The following is a 6565-nucleotide window of genomic DNA, read 5'->3' as shown; positions in this document are numbered from 1 at the left end:
AAAAAGCCAAATAAACAATCTAACAGTGCACCTAAAGAAACTTCAAAGAAGAACAAACAAAGCCCAAAATCAGCCGAAGGAAGGAAATAATAAAAATCAGAGCAGAAATAAATGAAATAGAGACTAAAAAACATAGGTAAAAATCAATGAAACCAAGATCTGGTTCTCTGAAAAGATAAGCAAAATTGATAAACCTTTAGGTAGACTCACCAAGAAGAAAAGAGAGAAGGCTCAAATAAATAAAATCAGAAATGAAAGAGGAGAAATCACAATGGACATCTCATAAATATAAAAGATTATAAGAGAATTCTACAAAAAGCTGTATTCCAACAAATTGAATAATCTAGAAGAAATGGATAAATTCTTAGAATCATACAACCTTCTGAAACTGAATCAAGAAGAAATAGAGAATTTGAACAGACCAATCACCAGTAAGGGGATCAAAATAGTTATCAAAAACCTCCCCCAAAATAACAGTCCAAGGGGCCAGTCGCGGCGGGCGGGGCGGAGGATGGAGGTGGGAGCGTGCGCTGCGACGGTTGGGGCTGCGCGCGAGAAGGTGGCGGTGTAGGCGCCCGGGCTAGGCGGGGGCCAGCGGCGGCCGGACCATGGCTGGAGACGGTCTCCGCTGGTCTCCTTGAGGTGCGCTCCCTGAAGTCCCAGGGAGCCGTGGCCCATGGGCTTGCTGAGCAGCCGAGTCCTGCGCCAGCCGGGGCGAGCCCGAGCTCAGCAGGACCCGGGGTCTGGGGCTGGGGGCTCCGCCCAGAGGCAGGAGACTGGCGGCGACGCGGCCGGCCACGGCTTGTGTTACTGCCCGGGCAGCCGCAAGAGCAAGCGGAGCAGCGGGGCCTTCTGCTACTGTCACCCCGACTCCGAGACAGACGAGGATGAGGAGGAAGGGGACGAGCAGCAGCGGCTCCTCAATACCCCTCGAAGGAAAAAATTAAAGAGTACCTCCAAATATATTTATCAAACATTATTTTTGAATGGTGAAAATAGCGACATTAAGATTTGTGCTCCAGGAGAAGAATGGAGTTTACACAAAATATGTTTATGTCAATCTGGCTACTTTTCTAGTATGTTCAGTGGTTCTTGGCAAGAATCCAGCATGAATATTATTGAACTGGAGATTCCTGATCAGAATATTGATATAGAAGCACTGCAGGTTGCATTTGGGTCACTGTATCAAGATGATGTCTTAATAAAGCCCAGTCGAGTTATTGCCATTTTGGCAGCAGCTTGTATGCTGCAGTTGGTTGGTTTAATACAGCAGTGTGGTGAGACAATGAAGGAAACAATTAATGTGAAAACTGTGTGTGGCTATTACACATCAGCAGGGACCTATGGATTAGATTCTGTAAAGAAAAAGTGCCTTGAATGGCTTCTAAACAATTTGATGACTCATCAGAATGTTGAACTTTTTAAAGAACTCAGTATAAATGTCATGAAGCAGCTTATTGGTTCATCTAACTTATTTGTGATGCAAGTGGAGATGGATGTATATACAGCTCTTAAAAAGTGGATGTTTCTTCAACTTGTGCCTTCTTGGAATGGATCTTTAAAACAGCTTTTGACTGAAACAGATGTCTGGTTTTCTAAGAGGAGAAAAGATTTTGAAGGTATGACCTTCCTTGAAACTGAGCAGGGAAAACCATTTGTGTCAGTATTCAGACATTTAAGGTTACAGTATATTATCAGTGATTTGGCCTCTGCGAGAATTATTGAACAAGATTCTCTAGTACCTTCAGAATGGTTATCTTCTGTTTATAAACAGCAGTGGCTTGCTATGCTCCGGGCAGAACAAGACAGTGAGGTGGGGCCTCAAGAAATCAATAAAGAAGAATTAGAGGGAAATAGCATGAGGTGTGGTAGAAAGCTTGCCAAAGATGGTGAAATTACGTTTGGCCTCTTTTGATAGTAGTGGAAAACTAATATGTAGTCGAACAACTGGCTATCAAATACTTACACTTGAAAAGGATCAGGAACAAGTAGTGATGAACTTGGACAGCAGGCTTCTGATCTTCCCTTTATATATCTGCTGCAATTTCCTGTATATATCACCGGGAAAAAGAACTGAAAATAATTGTCATCCAGAAAATCCAGAAAACTGAGGATCTCATCAGTTGGAAACAGTAGCACTTTGAAAACTTTGGCCAGCTTTAATTTAATGGCCCTACTGATATTCACATCCAAGGTGACTAACAATGACAAAGGCCTTATGAACTGTAAGATAATGCAGAAGACTGTTCTTACCCTCATTACATTTCTATGCATATATGAAAAAACATTTTAAAGCCAAGAAAATATCTGTGAAACCATTTCTGTTAGAAAGATGTCGACTCATGCTTTTAATTTAGCACCAGTAGAAAATCACTGTAGGTACATTTTACATTTCTCTGCAGCCAAATATAGATTTAGCTTTCAGCTTAAACTCTGATCCTGCCTAATGTTAGTGAACCTCAGTTATCCATCTGTGAATTTACTTTTGTTTGGCTAAAAGAATGCTAAAGGAATCAGCTGAATGGCCAATTACAAATGCTCTATCAATTGGTGCATTTAAAGCCGTCCTTTAATTTTTTCAACTGCTCTTTATGATTCCTCCTCCTATTCTAATATCCTTCCAATCTATACTTGTTTTTAATTATTAAATACTTTTTCCATGGTTTTGGAGACTTAAGCTGGGGAACTTTTTATTTGACTTAAGCATTTTCAGGCTATTTTATTTTGCTCTTAATTTAGCTTTCCCAGGATTTTAACAACAAAAAAATCAGCTTAGACTCTCAAATGAACTTATTAGGGGAGAAAATCAGTTTGATTCTGAAGCTAATCCTTTGCCTTACATGGTCTCTTCTTTGACATTCTGTACAACTCTATTATTAGGTCATGGATTATTTCTGTACCAAATATTATACTTTAAACATTTTCCTATTCTTTGATCTTTAGAATTATTTATGTTCAAATTTATTTGGGAATCCTATTTCCTACTTAAGCTCAGGACTTTATAACCTCTGAATTGAATGCCTTTGAGTTACACATGCTAATAGAAATTTCATAGTAAATGTAAATAAGGTTGGAGGATCTCATATAGAAGCTGATAATAAAGCATTAATGTAAAAATAGAACTTATTTTTGTCAAAAATGAGATGTACGCTTGTCATGATTTATATATGTTGGCTTCTTGTGTTTACTGCTATTTTGAAAATAGCCATGCTCATCTTTCCAGTCAGAGTAAGTACTTTTTGTGGTTAATGTATATTTTTAGTATTTTTTTAAAATGGGAATCATTTTTATGTATCTGTACAAATAATAAATACCCTTTTGGAAAAGGAATAAATAAGCTCTTATATAAAATGAACAAAGAAAAAAAAAATAACAGTCCAGGACCAGATGGCGTCCCTGGTGAATTTGACCAAACTAATTTTCGCCAATGATCGTTATTTTTTAGTTGCTGAGTTGTATGAGTTCTTTATATATTTTGGAAACTAACCCCTTGTAATATATGTTTTGCAAAGATTTTCTCCCAGTTGGTGGGCTCTCTTTTTGTTTTGTTGATAGTCTCCTTTGCTGTGCAGAAGCTTTTTAGTTTGATATAGTCCTACTTGTATATTTTCTCTTTGGTTTCCCTTGCCTGGTGAGGCATAATATCCAAAAAAGATACTGCTATGACTGATGTCAAAGAGTGTACTGCCTATGTTTTCTTCTAGGAGTTTTATGGTTTAAGGTCTCACATTCAGTTATTTAATTAATTTTGAGTTAATTTTTGTATATGTGTAAGATAATGGTTTATTTTCATTCTTTTGTACGTGGCTGTCCAGTTTTCCCAACATCATTTATTGAAGAGACTTTCTTTTCTCCATTGTATGTTCCTGGCTCTCTTGTTGAAATTAGCTGTCCCTAGAAGTGTGGTTTTATTTCTAGGCTTCCAATTCTGTTCCATTGATCTGTGTGTCCCCCCCCCCCCTTTTTTTTGTGCCATTGCCGTGTTGTTTGGATTACTGTAGCTTTGTAGTATGTTTTGAATTCAGAGAGTGTAATACCTCCAGCTTTGTTGTTGTTTGTTTTGTTTTTCTCAGGATTGTTTTTTCTATCCAGGGCCTTTTGTTGTCGCATATAAATTTTAGGATTCTTTGCTCTATTTCCATGAAAATGTTGGGACTTTGATAGTGATTGCATGGAATCTGTAGATTGCTTTAGGAAGTATGGACATTTTGACTGTCAATTCTTTCGATCCATGTGCACGGAATACCTTTGCATCTGTTGTGTCTTCTTCAATTTCTTTCAGCAATGTTTTCTAGCTTTCAGTGTATAGGTCTTTCATCCCTTTGGTTAAATTTATTCCTAGGTATTTTATTCTTTTTTCTTGCAATTGTAAATGAGATTGTGTTCTTAATTTCTCTTTCTGCTATTTCATTGTTAGCGTATAGAAACTCACCTGATTTTTGTATGTTGATTCTGTGCCCTGCAACTTTACTGTATTCATTTATCATTTCTAAAAGGGTTTTGCTGGATTCTTTAGGGTTTTCTATATATAAAATCATGCCATCTGCAAATAGTGACAGTTTTACTTCTTCCTGTCCGATGTGGATCTCTTTTATTTCCTCTACTTGCCTAATTACTCTGGTTAGGACTTCCAAAAGTATGTTAATAAGAGTGTTGAAAGTGGGCATTCTTGTCTGGTTCCTGTTCTTAGAGGGATAGCTTTCAGTTTTTTGTCAAGTATGATGTTAGCTGTGGGTTTGTCATATATGGCCTTTATTATATGGAAATACTTTCCTCCTGTACCCATCTTATTCAGAGTTTTTATCATAAACCAGTGTTGTATCTTGTCAAACACTTTCTCTGCATCTATTGAGATGAGCAATTTTTATTCTTTGTTTTGTTAGTGTGATGTGTCATGTTGATTGATTTTTGGGTATGATTTTTGGATGTGGAACCATCTTTGCATCCCTGGAATAAATCCCACTTGATCATGGTGTATGACCTTTTTAATGTATTGTGGTATTTGATTTGCTGATATTTTGTTGAGGATTCTTATATCTATGTTAATCAGTGAGAATGGCCTGTAATTTTCTTTTTTTGTCTTGCCCTTTTCTAATTTTGGTATCAGGGTAATGTTGGCCTTGTAGAATGAGCTAGGGAGCATCCCTTCCTCTTTAATTATTTGGAATACTTTGAGAAGGATAGGTATTAAGTCTTCCTTGAATGTTTGGTAGAATTCACTGAGGAAGCTGTCTGGTCCTGGACTTTTTTGGTGGGGAGGTTTTTGGTTACTGTTCCGATCACCTTACTAATGATCAGTCTATTCAGATTCTCTGTTTCTTTTTGATTCAGTTTTGGAAGGATGTATGATTCTAAGAATTTATCCATTTCTTGTAGATTATCCAATTTGTTGGCATATAGCCTCTCACAGTATTCTCTTGTAATCCTTTGTAGTTCTGTGATGTCTGTTGTAATTTCACCTTTTTCATTTCTGATTTTATATATTTGAGCCTTTCTCTTTTTTCTTGTGAGTCTAGCTTAAGGCTTGTCAATTTTCTTATCTTTTCAAAGAACCAGTTCTTAGTTTCACTCATTTTTAAAATTGTTTTTTAGTCTCTATTTCATTTATTTCCGCTCTGGTTTTTATTATTTCCTTCCTTCTACTGATTTTGAGCTGTTAGTTCTTCTTTTTTTAGTTCCTTTAGTTGTATTGTTAGATATTTCCATGAGATTTTTCTTGTTGCTTAAAGTAGGCCTCGTTTCCTATAAATTTCTCTCTGTATTTGTTGTATCAAATTTTGATATGTTGTGTTTTCATTTTCATTTGTCTACAGGTATTTTTTTATTTCTTCATTGACCCAATAGTTATTCAGTACCATTCTATTTAATCTCCACATATTTCTGGCTTTTCAAGTTTTTTCCTGTAATGGATTTCTAGTTTCATACCATTGTGGCCAGAAAGCATGCTTGGTGTTATTTCAATCTTTTCTTAAATTTATTGAGGCTTGTTTTACAGCCTAATATGTGATCTATCCTAGAGAATGTTCCATGTGCATTTGAAAAGAATGTGTAGTCTGCAGTTTTTGGATGAATGTTCTGTATATTTCCACTAAGTCTATCTGATCTAATGTGTCAGTTAAGTTCTATGTTTCCTTATTGATCTTCTGTTTGAATTATCTGGCCACTGATGTAAAAATGGAATGTTAACGTCCCCTACTATTATTGTATTCGTGTCAATTTTTCCTTTTATATCTGTTAATAATTGATTTATATATTTGAGTGCTATATTGGATGCATAGATATTTACATTTGTTATGTCTTCTTGTTGGATTGTTCCCTTTATCATTATGTAGTGCCCTTCTTTGTCTCTTGTTACAGTTTTTCTTTTAAAGTCTATTTTGCCTGATATAAGTATTGTTATCCCAGCTTTATTTTCTTTCAATTTGCATGGAGTATCTTTTTTCATCCCTTCACTTTCAGTTTGTGAGTGTCTTTAGGTCTGAAGTGTGTTTCTTGTATGCAACATATATATGGATCTTGTTTTTCTATCCATTCAGCTGCTCTATGTCTTTCGATTGGAGCATTT

At 36.3% G+C, this 6565-nt stretch overlaps 1 pseudogene; it reads left to right on the top strand.

The window, feature by feature from the left end:
• Nucleotides 1-612: 612 nt before the first annotated feature.
• Nucleotides 613-3354, top strand: LOC100060469 (germ cell-less protein-like 1 pseudogene; annotated as a pseudogene).
• The last annotated feature ends 3211 nt before the right edge of the window (nt 3355-6565 follow it).

The sequence above is a fragment of the Equus caballus genome, chromosome 6, assembly GCF_041296265.1.
Source record: "Equus caballus isolate H_3958 breed thoroughbred chromosome 6, TB-T2T, whole genome shotgun sequence".
NCBI lineage: Eukaryota > Metazoa > Chordata > Mammalia > Perissodactyla > Equidae > Equus > Equus caballus.
Note: the sequence above shows the minus strand (reverse complement) of the source record. Positions and strands in the feature narration are given on the sequence as shown.